This window comes from Bubalus kerabau, chromosome X, assembly GCF_029407905.1.
Source record: "Bubalus kerabau isolate K-KA32 ecotype Philippines breed swamp buffalo chromosome X, PCC_UOA_SB_1v2, whole genome shotgun sequence".
NCBI lineage: Eukaryota > Metazoa > Chordata > Mammalia > Artiodactyla > Bovidae > Bubalus > Bubalus kerabau.
Window position 1 is genome coordinate 87,807,715 of NC_073647.1, and position 20,187 is coordinate 87,827,901.

At 38.7% G+C, this 20,187-nt stretch overlaps 1 pseudogene; it reads right to left on the bottom strand.

The window, feature by feature from the left end:
- Window positions 1-1,173: 1,173 nt before the first annotated feature.
- LOC129640087 (UV radiation resistance-associated gene protein-like) lies at window positions 1,174-19,194 on the bottom strand (annotated as a pseudogene).
- Window positions 19,195-20,187: the final 993 nt, after the last annotated feature.

Here is a 20,187-nt window from a genome sequence, read left to right on the forward strand (position 1 = left end):
CATACATGGATATAAGCATAAAATCTCCTTAAAGTGCTTGCAACCCTGAGGTAATGTCCTTGGGTATATAAAATATACAGCAATAGCAAATGAAATCTGAGCTCCAGAAATGAAAATGGACCTCAAAAACATAATTTAATATTTATGTAATTGCACACATACCGATAGTATTCTATCCCTCATCTAGTCTCTGAATCCAACTAAATCAACTGCCTTGCAGTTTGCACACTGGACAGCCTGACTCCCTACACATATTTCATCATACACAATGCCTCCTTTCCACTGAAATTTAATAAATTAACATGGGATTTACATATAGGGATTTCTATACAGTGAACATTGCCAGAAAGCACACCCAGTTTTTGACAACAGCGTCTACCCACATAAAAACTTTGGCCCCCAGAGGGAACTTGATGCTGTCTGACTAAAGTAACCTTGGGGGGAGTGTCCTTGAGGGTCCCCTAGGATCCTCCAGAGGTGGGGTTTTTCATATAATCTGAGGGCTGCATCAAAGTTATGGCTGACTGAAAGAGGTGGAAGGTCATGGCAACTGCATTAAAGAACCAGCAAATGTGATGTTCTCTGGGGTAAGGATGCACAAGGCATCTGCTGCCCCAATGGTGTAACAGCTGGGTTGACTGTGGAGCTTGGGGGCAGAGGCCGATGGGCCTTTTATAGGAGACCACTGTGCTTCTTACACATCAACCTAATGGATGGCCAAAGATTCTTCAGTCAATGGTGGAGACCTTTTACTGAATATCCAATTTTCCCCAAAGTTTTATAAACTATGGTGAGGGCAAATGTGATGAGAATCTAAAGGCTAGTTCATTATATTATCTATATATTATCATCTTCCCTCTGAGGATAACATATAAGTGTAAATAAAAAAGCAGACAAATGCTTATAAGGTGACTCAAGGTAGAGAGTGACTTTTGCCTTAAAACAATTGTCAGGCCTGAAAAGCAAAATCTTGCAAGCAAAATCTAACTTTATCTGGCCCATTGATACACAATGATCCTGAGTCCCTCCTTGATTCACAAAGTCTATTTTTCTGAGGAATATCCTCCATTAATATTCATTTTGTGTCATAATTACTACAAAGGGTAACCAGTGCAGCTTTATCCTCATTTCAAGCAGAGACTCCATCCTGGTCCTACCATCTGTCAGCTGGCTTCACTTATCAGAACTCCTGCGTGGCCTGCGGAAACTGGATACATTTTCGTTCGGTGCATAGATCCTTCGGGAGAACTCTTCAAATTCTCCCAGAACTTGTTCGTCACACTCCACTGCCACAGCACTGTCCACGGGGATGCAGTTAAATGCTTCCAGCTGATCACCTGAGGTGAAGCCTGTGGCTTCCATTCCAATGATCTCTTCTGCTTGTTTCACAGTGAAGCAGAGCTCGGCTTCCGATACTGGGTGGAAGCCCCCGGGGAGCTGGGCGCCAGACAAGCTGGCCTACTCATTGGGCAGGACGGTGCTGTTGATTGTGACCAGAGGCCCCGAGAGGGCTTGTCCTTGCTCCTGGCTAGTTTTCACACTCATGTGGCCTCTATTTAAGCTGTCACCCAGATCTACCCCCCCTTTTTTTTCTTGTTTTCTTTGGAGAGGTCCAAGGAGGTGTCCAAGGAGGAAGACAGAGATGCTGTCTTTCTGTCAGATTCTCCTGTGGAGGGCACAAGGGTCACAGGCTGGACTAGTGCAGAGTTGTGACTGGGGGGAGGGGTTCTGTACTGGACTCTCTCACTCTCTGAGCTGGCCCGTTTCCAGTATCCTTTGTCTGGTGAAGGGATTCCCCCAGAGAAGGCTACATCTGCACCCCAAATATGGAGTTTTGTCTCTTTGGAACAGGGTTTGCACTGGAGGTGTGATGTCTGTCACACCTGACCGTTAGTCCATGCTCCATGAAGTTTTTCAGGTTAGAAAGGGTGTGCCTCAAGTCTGGAGTCCCTAGTTCATGTTGATATCTTAGCTGTGCTATATTTTTGTTTCAGAAGATAGACACCGTAATCAAACTGCAACTCCTCTCCTCCTTTTGGGTATAAAGGAAACTCTCTCTCCTTTTAAGTCAGCTTGTCATTAATATTATCGTTGATTATTGATCTAGATCCCTTATTAATTACAGGAGGAGCACTTGTAGGAAAAAGGAGATCATGGATACCATATGTGCAGTATAACTGAGGGCAACAGCAATGCCCCCATCATCTTTTGCGTGGAAGTCCTCAGAACTGGGCAACTTGACACCACATACAAAGTAATCTTTATGCTCATTCAAATCAATAGGGTAAATGTAGGAAAGCTCAGATAGTAACTGCCTGCAATGAATTGTCAACTGAGCATTAGTCTTCAGAAAGAGTTCTCTTTTCACAGTGCACTCCTTTCTCAACTCATTTAGGGATTCCTTTTGGAGTTGAAGCTTGAGGTGCTCAGCTGAAAATGTACTTCCTTTGTCCTGTAATGCAATTTTTTCTTTATGCAGCAAGACTACTTCCTGTCCCAAAGCTTTCTTCTGTCTTTCCAGTTCATTTCGAAGCACCAAAATTTTTAATTGCAGACACTTACTTTCTTTTTTCAGCCAATTGCTTGTAGATGTAAGTCTTAGTTTTTTCGTCAATTCCCTTTCCAATTTTCTGAAGTTACCTGAGTCTGTTTAATTGCACACTGGGCTCTATGAAGCTGCAGCAAAGAGAAGACATCATAAGAATTTCGAACACAGTTCTGATACACCTGACGAAGAATATTCTTCTGAGCATTTGAATAACCCTTATGTTCAAATGGAGCACCATATTAGCCATCATTCAGCCCCAAAATTATTTCATTCTGGGTTGCAAGCATGAATCTGCTGACCCAGGTATTTAAACCAGTCCAAACAGATTTCCATTCAGTCAACAGCTGGTAGATGTCCTCCTTTCCACCCCATATCTTCACCACAATACAAGACACAGGTGTATCCAGACAGCCTGGCATTATTCCAAAATCAAGACTCCACCATATTGTATTCAAGGAATTCTTAATCACTTCACTCCTATAAAATTCTTTGTATACCTTTTCACTGTTACACAAGTGAAGTGTGAAGTAGGTATGAAGGAGCTGATGGCTATTAACAATGTTCCACGCAGCAATGTTCCAAAGATGCCACTGCTGAGATGACAGCTCCACATGCAGGGCCCCCGCAGAAGAACCTGGCGGGAGCGTGGTGGCCCAGCCCATGGGCGGTGGGGGGAGTGGGCCCTGGACTGACGCTGAAGATCTTTTTTGTACAGTTCTTCTGTGTATTCTTGCTACCTCTTCTTAATATCTTCTGCTTCTGTTAGGTCCCTAGCATTTCTGTCCTTTATTGAGCCCATGTTTGCATCAAATGTTCCCTTGGTATCTCTAATTTTCTTGAAGAGACCTCTAGTCTTTCCCATTCTATTGTTTTCCTCTAATTATTTGCATTGATGACTGAGGAAGGCTTTCTTATCTCTCCTTGCTATTCTTTAGAACTCTGCATTCAAATGGGTATATCTTTCTTTTTCTCCTTTGCTTTTTGCTTCCCTTCTTTTCACAGCTATTTGTAAGGCCTCTTCAGACAACCATTTTGCTTTTTTGGATTTCTTTTTCTTGGGGATGGTCTTGATTCCTGTCTCCTGTACAATGTCATGAACCTCCATCCATAGTTCATCAGGCATTCTGTCTATCAGATCTAGTTCCCACTTCCACTGTATAGTCATAAGGGATATGATTTAGGTCATATCTGAATGGCCAAGTGGTTTTCTCCACTTTCTTCAATTTCAGTCTGAATTTGGCAATAAGAAGTTCATGCTCTGAGCCACAGTCAGCTCCTGGTCTTGTTTTTGCTGAATGTATAGAGCTTCTCCTTCTTTGGCTGCAAAGAATATAATCAATCTGATTTCGGTGTTGACCATCTGGTGATGTCCATGTGTAGAGTCTTCTCTTGTGTTGTTGGAAGAGAGTGTTTGCTATGACCAGTGTGTTCTCTTGGTAGAACTCTATTAGCCTTTGCCTTGCTTCATCCTTATCTAGCTCAAAGAAACTATGAGCCATTCCCTGTAGGGCTATCAAGACCTAGTGGTCATTGTAGAGTTCTGATAAAACGTGAGAATGAGAATGGAATAGCAAACTACTTCAGTATTCTTGCCTTGAGAACCCCAAGAACTGTATGAAAATCAAAAATATGTGACACCTAAAGATGAAACTTCCCAGGTCAGTAGACGTCCAATATGCTACTGGAGAAGAGTGGAGAAATAACTCCACAAAGAATGAAGAGACAGAGCCAAAGTGGAAATGCCCGGGTGTGGATGTGACTGGTGATGGAAGTAATGTCTGATGCTGTAAAGAACAATATTGCATAATAACCTGGAATTTTAGGTCCATGAATCAAGGTAAATTGGGAGTGGTCAAACAGGAGATAGCAATAGTGAACATCAACATTTTAGGAATCAGTGAACTAAAATGGACCAGAATATGTGAATTTAATACAGATGACCATTATATCTACTACTGTAGGCAAGAATCCCTTAGAAGAAATGGAGTAGCCCTCATAGTCAACAAACGGTTCTAAAATGCAGGACTTGGTTGCAATCTCAAAAATGACAGAATGATCTCTGTTCATTTCCAATGCAAACCATTCAATATCACACTAATCCAAGTCTATGCCCCAACCACTAAGGCTGAAGGAGATGAACAGTTCCAGGATGATCTACAAGACCTTCTAGAACTAACACCACCACTACCAACAATAACAAATGGAATGGAAAAGTAGGAAAGTCAAGAGATACCTAAAGTAATAGGCAAGTTTGGCCTTTTGCCTTGAATGAAGCAGGGCAAAAGCTAACAGAGTTTTGCCAATAGAAGGCACTGGTTATAACAAACACCCACTTCTAACAACAAAAGGGATGACTCTACACATGGACATCACCAGATGGTCAATACCAAAATCAGATCAATTATGTTCTTTGCAGCCAAAAATGGAGAAACACTATACAGTCAGCCAAAACAAACAAACAGAAAAGACCAGGAGTGGACTGTGGCTCAAATCATGAACTCCTCAGTGCAAAATTCAGATTTAAATTGAAGAAAGTAGAGAAAACTGCTAGAAGATTCAGGTATGATCTAAATCAAATCCCTGACGAGTATACAGTGGAAGTGACAAATAGATTCAAGGGATTCGCCCTATAGATAAAGTGCCTGAAGAACTATAAATGAAAGTTTGTGACCTTGTACAGGAGGTGGTGATCAAGACCATCCCTAGGAAAAAGACGTGCAAAAATGCAAAACAGTTATCAAAGGAGGTCCTACAAATAACTGAGAAAAGAAGAGAAGTGAAAGGCAAATGAGAAAAGGAATGACATATCCATCTGAATGAACAGTTCCAAAGAATAGCAAGGAGAGATAAGAAACTTTCCAGAGTGAACAAAGCAAACAAATATATAGTGGAAAACAACAGAATGGGAAAGACGAGCGATCTGTTCAAGAAAATCAGAGATACTAAGGTAATATTTCATGCAAAGAAGGGCATAATAAAGGACAGAAATGGTATGAACCTAAAAGAAGCAGAGGATATTAAGGTGAAGTGGCAAGATATTAAGGAGAGTTGGTAAGAATACACAGAACTATTAAAAAGAAAGATCTTAATGACCCAGATAACCATGATGATGTGATTACTCACCTAGAGCCAGACATCCTGGAATGCGAAGTCAAGTGGGTCTTAGGAAGCATCACTCTGAACAAAGCTAGTGGAGGTGATGGAATTCCAGTTGAACTATTTCAAATCCTAAAGGATGATGCTGTAAAAGTGCTGCACTCAATATGCCAGCATATTTGGAAACCTCAGCAGTGACCGCAGGACTGGAAAATGTCAGTTTTCATTCCAATCCCAAAGAAAAGCAATGTCAAAGGATGTTCAAACTATCACACATACTAGCAAAGTAATGCTCAAAATTCTCCAAGCCAGACTTCAACAGTACATAAACCATGAACCTCCAGATGTTCAAGCTGGTTTTAGAAAAGGCATAGGAACCAGAAATCAATTGCTAAACATCCATTGGATCATCAAAAAAGCAAGAGAGTTCCAGAAAAAAAAAAAATATCTACTTTTGGATTATTGACTACACCAAAGCCTTTGACTGTGTGGATCACAATAAACTGTGGAAAATTCTTCAAAAGATGGGAATATGAGACCACCGTACCTATCTTCTGAGAAATTGGTATGCAGGTCAAGAAGAAACAGTTAGAACTGGACATGGAACAATGGGCTGGTTCCAAATTGGGAAAGAATTACGTCAAGGCTGTATATTGTCACCCTGCTTATTTAACTTGTATGTGGAATATATCATGAAAAATGCCAGGCTGGATGAACCACAAGCTGGAATCAAGATTACCAGGAGAAATATCAATAATCTCAGATGTGCAGATAACACCACCTTTATGGCAGAAAGTGAAGAACTAAAGAGCCTCTTGATGAAAGTGAAAGAGAAGAGCAAAAAAAGCTGACTTAAAACCCAACATTCAAAAAACTAAGATCATGGCATCTGGTCCCATCACTTCATGGCAAACAGATGAGGAAACAATGGAAACAGTGACAGATTTTATTTGGGGGGGGCTCCAAAATTACTGCAGATGGTGACTGCAGCCATGAAATTAAAAGACGCTGGTTCCTTGGAAGAAAAGATACAACCAACCTGGACAGGCTCTTAAAAAACAGAGACATTACTTTATCAACAAAGGTCTGTCTAGTCAAAGCTATGGTTTTTCTAGTAGTCATGTATGTATGTGAGAGTTGGACTATAAAGAAAGCTGAATGGTGAAGAATTGATCCTTTTGAAGTGTGGTGTTGGAGAAGACTCTTGAGAATCCCTGGAACTGCAAGATCAAACCAGTCAATCCTAAAGGAAATCAGTCCTGAATATTCTTTGGAAGAACTGATGCTGAAGCTGAAACTCCAATACTTTGGCCACATGATGCAAAGAACTGACTCACTGGAAAGCACACTGATGCTGGGAAAGTGAAGGCAGGAGGAGAAGAGGATGACTGAGGATGAGATGTTTAGCTGGCATCACTGACAATGGACTTGAGTTTGAGCGAGCTAATTGGTGATGCCTGGTGTGCTGCAATGCATGGGTTCATAAAGAGTCAGACACGATTGAGTAACTGAACTGAACTGGAGTCCATTAAGAATGTTATAGTAAAACAATTTTAAAAATGCATAAAAGCACAGAAAGGAAAGTTATTTGTGCTCTGAGATAATCACTATTACAACTCTGGTGTGCTTTTCACCCCATTAATTATATATACAAAACTAAAATTTTAATGTGCACAATGTTTTGCTACCAACTCTTTGCATTAATGTTTTGAAGAAATTTCTTTAATTTTTATTGAATTGTTGTTGCTTTACAAAATTGAGTTTGTTTCTGCTGTACAAGAAAGTGAGTCCACTATATGTATACATTCTTTTATACATAGGATGGGTTTCCTATGTATAGGAAGGGTTTCCTTCGTATTTTGGTACCTACAGAGCATTGAGTAGATTTCCCTGTGTTATAAATTTCATTCTCATTAGTTATCTATTTTATATATGGTAGGGTATATACATCAGTCACAGTCTTCCAGTTCAACCCACCCCACTTTCCAACTTGGTATCCACACATTTTTTTTTCTACATCTCTGTCTTTATTTCGGCTTTGTTAATAAGTTCATCCATGTCATTTTTGTAAATTCCACATATAAGCAATATTACATGGTATTTGTTTTTCTCTTTCTGACTTATTTCACTCTCTATGACAGTCTCTAGGTCCATCCACCTCTCTCTACAAATGGTACAAATTAGTTTATTTTAATGGCTGAATAATATTCCATTATATATATGTACCACATCTTCTTTCTTTATTCCTGTGTTGATAAACGTTTAGGTAGCCTCCACATCCTGATTATTGAAATTAGTGCTGCAATGAATATTGGAGTACATGTATCTTGTGGAATTATGGTTTTATTAGGATATATGCCCAGCAGTGGGTTTTCTGAGTCATATGGTAGTTCTTTTTAATTTTTTTACTTTTAAAGGAACCTCAATACTGTTCTCCATAATAACTATATCAATATACATTCCCACAAAGAGTATAAGAGGGTTACCTTTTCTTCACATCCTCTTTAGCATTTATTCTTTGTAGATTTTTTGATGATAGCCATTCTGACTGCTGTGAGGTGTTACCTCACTGTAGTTTTGATTTGGATTTTTCTAATGATTAGTGATACTGAGAATCTTTTCATGTTTGTTGGCTATCTGTATGTGTTCTTTATAGAAATGTCTATTTAGTTCTTCAGTCATTTTTCGAATGGGTTTTTGCTTCTTTTGATATTGAAATGCATGAGCTGTTTGTATATTTTGTATATTAATCCCTTGTCAGTTGCTTCAGTTGCAAATATATCCTTCCATTCTGAGGTTTACCTTTTGTTCTTGTTTATGGCTTCAGTGACTAGGCAAAAAAAAATTTTTTTTGCATTTTTTAATCTTTTATTTATTTTTTTTTAATTTATTTTATTTAACTTTACAATATTGTATTGGTTTTGACATATATCAAAATGAATCTGCCACAGGTATACATGTGTTCCCCATCCTGAACCCTCCTCTCTCCTTCCTCCCCATACCATCCCTCTGGGTCATCCCAGTGCACCAGCCCTAAGCATTCAGTATCCTGCATCAAACCTGGATTGGTGACTCATTTCATATGTGATATTATACATATTTCAATGCAATTCTCCCAAATCATCCCACGCTCTCCCTTTCCCACAGAGTCCAAAAGACTGTTCTATACATCAGTGTCTCTTTTGCTGTCTCGTATACAGGGTTATTGTTACCATCTTTCTAAATTCCATATATATGCATTAGTATACTGTATTGGTGTTTTTCTTTCTGGCTTATTTCACTCTGTATAATAGGCTCCAGTTTCATCCACCTCATTAGAACTGATTCAAATGTATTCTTTTTAACAGTTGAGTAATACTCCATTGTGTATATGTACCACAGCTTTCTTACCATTCATCTGCTGATGGACATCTAGGTTGCTTCCATGTCCTGGCTATAATAAACAGTGTTGCTATGAACATTGGGGTACACGTGTCTCTTTCAATTCTGGTTTCCTCAGTGTGTATGCCAAGCAGTGGGATTGCTGGGTCATAAGGCAGTTCTATTTCCAGTTTTTTAGGGAATCTCCACACTGTCCTCCATAGTGGCTGTACTAGTTTGCATTCCCACCAACAGTGTAAGAGGGTTTCCTTTTCTCCACACCCTCTCCAGCATTTATTGCTTGTAGACTTTTGGATCGCAGCCATTCTGAATGGTGTGAAATTATATCTCATTGTGGTTTTGATTTGCATTTCTCTGATAATGAGTGATGTTGAACATCTTTTCATGTGTTTGTTAGCCATCTGTATATCTTCTTTGGAGAAATGTCTGTTTAGTTCTTTGGCCCATTTTTTGATTGGGTCATTTATTTTTCTGGAATTGAGCTGTAGGAGTTGCTTGTATATTTTTGAGATTAGTTGTTTGTCTGTTGCTTCATTTGCTATTATTTTCTCCCATTCTGAAGGCTGTCTTTTCACCTTACTTATAGTTTCCTTTGTTGTGCAGAAGCTTTTAAGTTTAATTAGGTCCCATTTGTTTATTTTTGCTTTTATTTCCAATATTCTGGTAGGTGGGTCATAGAGGATCCTGCCATGATGTATGTTGGAGAGTGTTTTGCCTATGTTCTCCTCTAGGAGTTTTATAGTTTCTGGTCTTACGTTTAGATCTTCAATCCATTTTGAGTTTATTTTTGTGTATGGTGTTAGAAAGTGCTCTAGTTTCATTCTTTTATAAGTGGTTGACCAGTTTTCCCAGCACCACTTGTTAAAGAGATTGTCTTTTAATCCATTGTATATTCTTGCCTCCTTTGTCAAAGATAAGGTGTCCATATGTGCGTGGATTTATCTCTGGCAAAAATGATTTTTTTAAGGAGTATATCAAGTCTGTATATTGTCACCCTGCTTATTTCACTTATATGCAAAGTACATCATGAGCAATGCTGCACTTGATGAACCACAACTGGAATCAAGATTGCTGGGAGAAATATCAATAACCTCAGATATGCAGATGACACCACAATTATGGCAGAAAGTGAAGAAGAACTAAAGAGCCTCTTAATGAAAGTGAAAGAGGAGAGTGAAAAAGTTGGTTTAAAGCTCAATATTCAGAAAATGAAGATCATGGCATCTGGTCCCATCACTTCATGGCAAATAGATGGGGAAACAATGGAAACAGTGAGAGACTTTATTTTGGGAGGGGGGCTCCAATATCACTGCAGATGGTGACTGCAGCCATGAAATTAAAAGAAACTTGCTCCTTGGAATAAAAGTCATGACCACCCTAGACAGTATGTTAAAAAACAGAGACCTTATTTTGCCACCAAAGGTCCATCTAGTCAAGGCTATGGTTTTTCCAGTAGTCATGTATGGATGTGAGAGTGGAACTATAAAGAATGCTGAGGGCCGAAGAATTGATGCATTTCAATCATAGTGTTGGAGAAGACTCTTGAGAGTCCCTTGGTCTGCAAGGAAATCCAACCAGTCAGTCCTAAAGGAAATCAGTCCTGAATATTCATTGGAAGAACTGATGCTGAAGCTGAAACTCTAATACTTTGGCCACCTGATGCAAATAGCTGACTCATTTGAAAAGACCCTGATTCTGGGAAAGATTGAAGGCAGGAGGAGAAGGGGACGACAGAGGATGAGATGGTTGGATGGAATCACCGATTCAATAGACATGAGTTTCAGCAGGCTCCAGGAGTTGGTGATGGGCAAGAAGGCCTGATGAGCAGCAGTCCATGGGTTCACAAACAGTCAGACATGTGAGCAACTAAACTGAACTGATCTGACTATGCAAAGCTGTTAAGTTTAATTAGATACCAGTTCTTTATATTTGTTTTTATTTTCCTTAATCTAAAAAGTGGGTCAAAAAAGAACTTCTGTGATTTATATCAAAGAGTGTTCTGCCAATGATTTCCTCGAAAAGATTTATAGTGCTGACATTACCTTTAGTTAGGTCTTTACGTCACTTTGAGATTATTTTTATGTATTGTGTTAGAGTCTGTTCTAATTTCATTATTTTAATTGTAGCTGTCAAGTTTTTCAGAAACACATATTGAGAAGACTGTCTTTTCTCCATTGTATATTCTTGCCAACTTTGTCATAGATGAGGTGACCATTGAGCATTGGATTTTCCTCTGGGCTTTAATCCTGTTCTATTTATCTATATTTCTATTTTTCTGACAGGACTATACTGTCTTGATGACTGTAGTTTTATAGTATAGTTTGAAGTGACAGTTGTGAATACTTCCAGCTGTGTTTTTCTTTCTCAGGATAGTTTTGGCTAATTTTGGTTATTTGTATTTCCATAAAAACTGTGATTTTTTTCCTTCTTATTATGTGAAAAATGGAGTTGATAATTTGACAAAGATTGCGTGAACCCAAAGTCCAAGGTAAGGAACAGCAACTGCACTTTGCTGGAGCAGCCGTGAAGAGATATCACACATCAAAAGTAAGAGAAAACCAAGTAAGACAGCAGGCATTGAGAGAGGGCATCAGGGGGCAGACAGACTGAAACGACAATCACAGACAATTAACCAATCTGATCACATGGACCACAGCCTGGTCTAACTCAATGAAACTAAGCCATGCCCTGTGGGGCCACCCAAGATGGACGGGTCATGGTGGAGAGGTCTGACAGAATGTGGTCCACTGGAGAAGGGAATGGCAAACCACTTCAGTATTCTTCCCTTGAGAATCCCATAAACAGTATGAAAAGGCAAAAAGATAGGACACTGAAAGAGGAACTCCCCAGGTCGGTAGGTGCCCAGTATGCTACTGGAGATCAGTGGAGAAGTAAATCGAGAAAGAATGAAGGGATGGAGCCAAAGCAAAAACAACACCCAGTTATGGATGGGATTGGTGAAAGAAGCAAGGTTGGATGCTGTAAATAGCAATGTTGCATAGGAACCTGGAATATTAGGTCCATGAATGAAGGCAAATTGGAAGTGGTCAAACAGGTGATGACAAGAGTGAACATCAACATTCTAGGAATCAGCGAACTAAGATGGACTGGAATGGGTGAATTTAACTCAGATGACCATTATTTCTACTATGTGAGCAGGAATCCCTTAGAAGAAATTGAGTAGCCATCATAGTCAAAAAAAGAGTCCAAAATGCGGTACTTGGATGCAATCTCAAAAACAACAGAATGATCTCTGTTCATTTCCAAGGCAAACCATTCAATATCATGGTGATCCAAGCCTATGCCCCAACCAGTGATGCTGAAGAGACTGAAGCTGAACAGTTCTATGAAGACTTACAAGACCTTCTAGAACTAAAACCCAAAAAAGATGTCCTTTTCAATATAAGGGCCTGGAATGCAAAAGTAGGAAGTCAAGAAACCCCTGGAATAACAGTCAAATTTGACCTTGGAGTACCGAATGAAATGGGGCAAAGGCTAATAGAGTTCTCTCAAGAGAACACACTGGTCATAGAAAACACCCTCTTCCAACAACACAAGAGAAGACTCTACACATGGACATCACCAAATGGTCAACACCAAAATCAGATTGATTATATTATTTGAAGCCAAAGACGGAGAAACTCTATACCTTCAGCAAAAACAAGACCGGGAGCTGACTGTGGCTCAGATCATGAACTCCTTATTGCCAAATTCAGACTGAAATTGAAGAAAGTGGAGAAAACCATTCGGCAATTCAGGTTTGACCTAAATCAAATCCCTTATGACTATACAGTGGAAGTGAGAAGTGGATTTAAGGGACTTGATCTCATAGACAAAGTGCCTGATGAACTATGGATATAGGTTCAAGACATTGTTCAGGAGACAGGAATCAAGACCATCCCCAAGAAAAAGAAATGCAAAAAAGCAAAATGGCTGTCTGAAGAGGCCTTACAAATAGCTGTGAAAAGAACGGAAGTGAAAAGCAAAGGAGAAAAGGACAGATATACCCATTTGAATGCAAAGTTCCAAAGAATAGCAAGGGTAGATAAGAAAGCATTCCTTAATGATCGATGCAAAGAAATAGAGGAAAACAATAGAATGTGGAAGCCTAGAGAACTCTTCAAGAAAATTAGAGATACCAGGGAACAGTTCATGCAAAGATGGGCATAATAAAAGGACAGAAAAGGTATGGACCTAACAGAAGCAAAACATATTAGGAAGAGGTGGCAAGAATACACAGAAGAACTGTAAAAAAAAAAGATCTTCACTACCCACATAATCATGATGGTGTGATCACTCACCTAGAGCCAGACATCTTGGAATGTGAAGTCAAGTGGGCCTTAGGAAGCATCACTACGAACAAAGCTGTTGGAGGTGATGGAATTCCAGTTGAGCTACTTCAAATCCTGAAGGATGATGCTGTGAACGTGCTGCACTCAATTTGCCAGCAAATTTGGAAAACTCAGCAGTGGCCACAGGACTGTAAAAATGTCAGTTTTCATTCCAATCCCAAAGAAAGGCAAGGCCAAAGAATTTTCAAACTACCACACAATTGCACTCCTCTCACATGCTAGTAAAGTAATGCTTAAAATTCTCCAAGCCAGGCTTCAGCAATACATGAACCATGAACTTCCAGATGTTCAAGCTGGTTTTAGAAAAGACAGAGGAACCAGAGATCAAATTGCCAACATCCACTGGATCATCAAAAAGGCGGGAGAGTTCCAGAAAAACATCTATTTCTGCTTTATTGACTATGCCAAAGCCTTTGACTGTGTGGATCACAATAAACTGTATAAAATTCTGAAAGTGATGGGAATATCAGACCACCTGACTTGCCTCTTGAGAAACCTGTATGTAGGTCAGGAAGCAACAGTTAGAACTGGACATGTAACAACAGACTGGTTCCAAATAGGAAAAGGAGTACGTCAAGGCTGTATATTGTCACCCTGCTTATTTAATTTATATGCAGAGTACACCATGAGAAAGGCTGGGCTGGATGAAGCACAAGCTGGAATCAAGATTGCCGGGAGAAATATCAATAACCTCAGATATGCAGATGACACCACTTTTAAGGCAGAAAGTTCTTCTTCTTTAGTAAGTTCTTTTCACTAAAGAGCCTCTTGATGAAAGTGAAAGAGGAGAGTGAAAAAGTTGGCTTAAAGCTCAACATTCAAAAAATGAAGATCATGGCATCTGGTCCCATCACTTCATGGGAAATAGATGGGGAAACAGTGGAAACAGTGTCAGACTTAATTTTTCTGGGCTCCACAATCACTGCAGATGGTGATTGCAGCTGTGTAATTAAAAGACGCTTAGTCATTGGAAGGAATGTTATGACCAACATGCCGCTGCTGATACTAAGTGGCTTCAGTCGTGTCAGACTCTGTGCAACCCCATGGAAAGCAGCCCCCAGGCTCCTCCGTCCATGGGATTTTCCAGGCAAGAGTACTGGAGTAGGGTGCCATTGCCTTCTCCATGACCAACCTAGACAGCATATTAAAAAGCAGAGACATTACTTGGCCAACAAAGGTCTGTCTAGTCAAGACTATGGTTTTTCCACTGGTCATGCATGTATGTGAAAGTGGACTATGTAGAAAGCTGGGTGCTGAAGAATTGATGCTTTTGAACTGTGGTGTTGGAGAAGACTCTTGAGAGTGCATTGGACTGCAAGGACATCCAACCAGTCCATCCTAAAAGAGATCAGTCCTGGGTGTTCATTTGAAAGTTTGATGTTGAAGCTGAAACTCCAATACTTTGGCCACCTGATGCAAAGAACTGACTCATTTGAAAAGACCCTGATGTTGGGACAGATTGAAGGCAGCAGAAGTGGACAACAGAGGATGAGATGGTTGGATGACATCACCGACTCGATGGACATGGGTTTGGGTGAACTCCGGGAGTTGGTGATGGACAGAGAGGCCTGATGTGCTGCGGTTCATGGGGTCACAAGGAGTCGGACACGACTGAGCGACTGAACTGAACTACATTGAATTTTTATATTGCTTTGGGAAAGATAGTTATTATCACAATATTTATTCTTCCAGTCCAAGAACAGGTATATGTCTCTATTTGATTGTGTCATCTTTGATTTCTTTCATCAGTATGTTTCAGTTTTAGGACTATTGGTCTTTTACCTCCTTAAGTAGGTTTATTCCTAGGTATTTTATTCTTTTGTTGGAAGGTAAATGGGGTTGTTTCCATGATTTCACTTTCTGATATTTGTTGTTAGGTTATAGGAATGCAAGAGATTTCTGTGTATTAGTTTTGTATCCTGACACTTTACTAGGTTCATTTATTAGCTCTGGTTGTTTTCTGGTGGCATCTTTAGAATTTTCTATATACAGTATCATGTCATTTGCAAACAATGACAATTTTACTTCTTTTTTTTTTTTTCCATTTTTGATTCTTTTTATTTCTTCTTGCTGTCTGATAGTCCTGGCTAGGATTTCCAAAACTATGTTGAATAATACTGGTAAGAGTGGACATCCTTGTTCATTTCTGATCTTAGGGAAAAAACTTTCAGTTTTTCACCATTGAGAATGATGTTTGCTGTGGGTTTGTTTTATATGGCCTTCATTATGTTGAGATAGGTTCCCTCTATGCCCATTTTCTTGAGAGTTATTTTTTGTATATAATAAATTGGTGTTGAATATTTTCAAAAGCTTTTTCTGCACCCACTGAGTCGATCATGTGGTTTTTATCCCTCAGTTTGTTAATATTGTGTATCACATTGATTGATGTGCATATATTGAAGAATCCACTTTTGCATCCCTGGGATAAAACCCACTTCACCATAGGTATGTGATGCTCTTAATGTGTTGTTAGTTCACTTTGCTAGTATTTTCTTGAGGAATTTTTGTCTATATTCATCAGTTACATTGACTTCTAAGTTTCTTTTACAGTAATATCTTTGTCTGGTTTTTTTAATCATGCTGATGGTGATCTTGTAGAATGAGCCTGGGAGTGTTCTTCTCTGTGATAGTTTTTTTTTTTTTTTTTTTTTTTTCCTTTTTTGAAGAGTTTGAGAAGAATAGGTGTTAGCTCTTGTCAAAATGTTTGATAGAATTTAACTCTAGAAACATCTAGTCCTGGACTTTTGTTTGTTGGAAGATGTTTAATCACAGTATCACTTTCCATGCTTGTGATTGGTCTGTTCATATTTTCTATTTCTTCTGGTCGAGTCTTGGAAGTTTGTACTGTCCTATGGATTTGTCCATTTCTTCCAAGTGGTCCATTTTATTGGTATATAGTTGTTTGTAGTAGTCTTTTATGATCCTTTGTATTTCTGTGGTGTCAGTTATGTGTTCTTCTTTTTCATTTCTAGTGTTACTGATTTCAGTCCTCTCTCCTTTTTTCTTGACAAGTCTGGCTAATGGTTTATCCATTTGTTTATCTTCTCAAAGAACCAGATTTTATTTTTATTGATCATTGCTATTGTTTTTTTTTTTTTCATTTCTTTTTAATTTATTTCTGTTCTGATCTTTGTGATTTCTTTCCTTTTACTAACTTTGGGTCTTTTGTTTTTGTTGTTCTTTCTCTAATTGTTTTCTGTGTAAGCTTAGGAGGTTCATTAAAAGTGTTTTTTTTTTTTTTTTCTTATTGCTTAAGGTAGGATTGAATTGTTATATAGTTCCTTCTTGAAACGGTTTTTCCTGCATCCCATAGGTTTTTTATTATCTTTTTTCCATTGTCATTTGTTTCTAGATATATATTTATTTGATTTTTTCAGTGATCTCTTAGTTATTTATTTTCCCCCATGTTTTTACAGTTTTCTTTTTTTGTCTTTTCCCTGTAATCGATGTCTAATCTCATAGCATCATGATCAGAATAGATGCTTGATATGATTTAATTTCATTAATTTACCAAGGCTTGATTTGTTATCGAAGATGAGATCTATTCTGGAGACTGTTCTATGTGTACTTGAGAAGACAGTGTATTCTGATGTTTTTAGATGGAATGCCCTATAAATATCAATTAAGTCTATCTGGTCTAATGTGTAATTTAAAGCTTGTATCCTTATTTATATTCTGTCTGATCTGTCCACTATTGTAAGCAGGGTGTTAATGTTTCCCACTATTATTATATTATGGTTGATTTCTCTTTTCATGACTATTAACATTTGCCTTATGTATTGAGGTGTACCTATGTCTGTTGAATATATTTTTACAATTGTTATATGTCCTTTTTGGCTTTATCCCTTGATTGTTTTGTAGTGTCCTTCCTAATCTCTTGTGCTTAACCACTAAGTCGTGTCTGACTCTTTGCAACTGTATGGACTGTAGCCCACCAGGCTTCTCTGTCTATGAGATTTCCCAGGCAAGAATACTTGAGTGAGTTGCCATTTCCTTCTCCAGGGTATCTTCCCTACCCAGAGATAGAACACAAGTCACTTCTGTCTCTAACACTGGCAGTCAGGTTCTTTACCACTAGCACCACCTGGGAAGCCCAGTCTCTTGTAACAGTCTTTATCTTAAAGTCTATTTTATCTGATATGGGCTTCCCTCTTAACTCAATTAGTAAAGAATCCTCCTGCAATGCAGGAGACCCTGGTTTGATTCCTGGATTGGAGAAGGGATAGGCCATCCACTCCAGTTTTCTTGGGCTTCCCTTGTGGCTCAGCTGGTAAAGAATCTGCCTGCAATGTGGTAGACCTGGCTTTGATCCCTAGGTTGGGAAAATCCCATGGAGAAGGGAAAGGCACTCCAGTTTTCTGGCCTGGAGAATTCCATGGACTGTATAGTCCATGGTATGGCAAAGAGTCAGATATAACTGAGTGACTTTAATTTTCACTTTGTCTGATATAAGTATAGTTACTCCCACTTTCTTTTGTTTTCCATTTGCATGGAATATCTTTTTCCATCCCCTCATTTTCAATCTGTATGTATCTCTAGATCCGAAGTGTGTGTTTCTTCTAAACAGCATATGTACAGATCTTGTTTTTATGTTCATCCAGGCAGTCTGTGTCCTTTGGTTGAAACTTTAATCCCTTTACATTTAAGGTAATTATTAATATGTATGTTCCTGTTAATTTTTCTGACTTTGTTTTTGTAGATCTTTTTCTTCCTGCCTAGCATTTCTTGTAAATCTGATTTGGTGGTGCTAAATTATCTTAGCTTTCACTTGTTTGTAATGGTTTTGATTTCTCCATCAAATTTGAATGAGATCTTTGCTGGGTATATTAATATTTGTTGTAGCTTTTCTCTCTTTAATCTCTTTAAATATATTAAACCATTTTATTTTGGTCTACAGAGTTTCTGCCAAAAAACCCCAGCTCTTAACCTATGGGGATTCCCTTGTGAATTATTTGTTGCTTTTCTCTTGTTGCTTTTAATATATTTTCTTTGTATTTATTTTTTGTTAGTTTGATTAATATAAGTCCCAGTGTGTTTCTCCTCAGGTTTATCCTGTATGGGACTCTCTGCACTTCCCAGACTTGGCTGATTAATTCCTTTCCCATGTTATGAAAGTTTCATTTATAATCTCCAAATATTTTCTCAAAGTCCTTTTTTTCTTCTGGGACTTCTATTATTTGAATGTCTCTGTGTTTAAAATATCCCAGAAGTCTCTGAGACTGCCCTCATTACTTTTCATTTTTTTCTTTTTTATACATTGTAGCAATTATTTCTATCATTCTACCTTCCAATTCACTTATCCATTCTACTGCCTTAGTTATTCTGCTATTGATTAATTCTAGCCCACTTTTCAGCTCAGTTATTGTGTTTTTCATCACTGTTAGCTTGTTCTTTAGTTTTTCTAGGCCCTTGTTAAAAATGTCTTTTATCTTCTTCAGCCATGTCTTTTTTCTATCTCCAAGATAATGGATCATCTTTACTATAATTACTCTGAATACTTTTTAAGGTACATTGCCTATTTCCTCTTCATTTATTAAGTCTTGTGTGTTTTTACCTTGCTTTTTCATCTGTAACATATTTCTTTGTCATCTCATTTTGTCTAAGTTACTGTTTGTGGTATACTTTGCAACAGCTTGCAGGGTCATATTTCCTCTTCTGCAGTCTGCCTCCTGGTGCTTGTGATTGGTTCATGGCCTTGTGTTGGCCTCTTGTTGGGAGGGACTGGTTCTTGTACTCTGGTGGCTGGAGCTGAGCCTTGTCCCTCTGATTGGCAGGACCACTTGGGTTTGTGTGTTTGGAGGTCTCTGTTAGCTCCATATAGCTTTACTCAGCCTGTCTGCTGCTGGATGGGGCTGTGTTTCTATCTTCCTGGTTGTTTAATGTGAGGCATCCTCCACTGGAGCCTGTAGGCTATTGGGTGGTGCCAGGTCTTAGTGCTGAGATGGAGACCTTTGGGAAATCCCACACCAATTAATATTTCCTGGGCCTGGTGGTCCAGAGCCGTTGACTCACCACTTCCACCCTTTAGGCTAAAGCCCAACCTCTGGCAGGGGAAAAAAGACTCTACAAGCCACATAACATGGCCAGAAAAAGAAAGCAAACAGAAAAATAAAACCAAACATAAACAGCCATAATAAAAGTAACAGCTAAAGAAGAAAACAATCAGACAAACAGAACTGAAGATAAATGATCAAAATAAAGTGAAACCAAAAAAAAAAAAAAAGAAACAAACAAAAAATAAAGGAAACAAAAAGCAAGAAAACAAAGAACCAGAAAAACAAAAAATAAAAGAATAAAAGCAAAAAAAAAACCACAAAAAAATTGAAATAAAAGATTAAAAAAGTAAAACAAACAAACAAAAAAACAAGAGAAAATGCAGCAAAGTAAAAATTAATAAAATATAAATATATTGAAATTTTTTAAAGAAAATAATAAAACAGAAGAACACAATGAAACATAAATAATAGTGATAATATTATTTTCCTGAGTCCTCTGCTGTCAGTGTCACAACTAAGCCTCCCCTCCCCAGGAGGTCTTCCAATACCTTTAGGTAGGTCTCTGGATGCACTGTGGGCACTGTGGGGTCAGCTCCAATTTCGATCTGACCCAGCTCCCTTGTGTACTTGTCCTCAACTTCCACAGATGCTAAGACTAGACCAGTCTCAGTTGTGGGAGCATTTGTTGTCCATTCAGATATTCCCAAGGGGCAGGGTTATCATGCTGATTTCAGAGATTTAATTCACCACTTGTGAAGCTGCACAGAGAGATTTCTGTTGCTCTTCTTTGGTTGCACAACCCCTAGGATTCAGC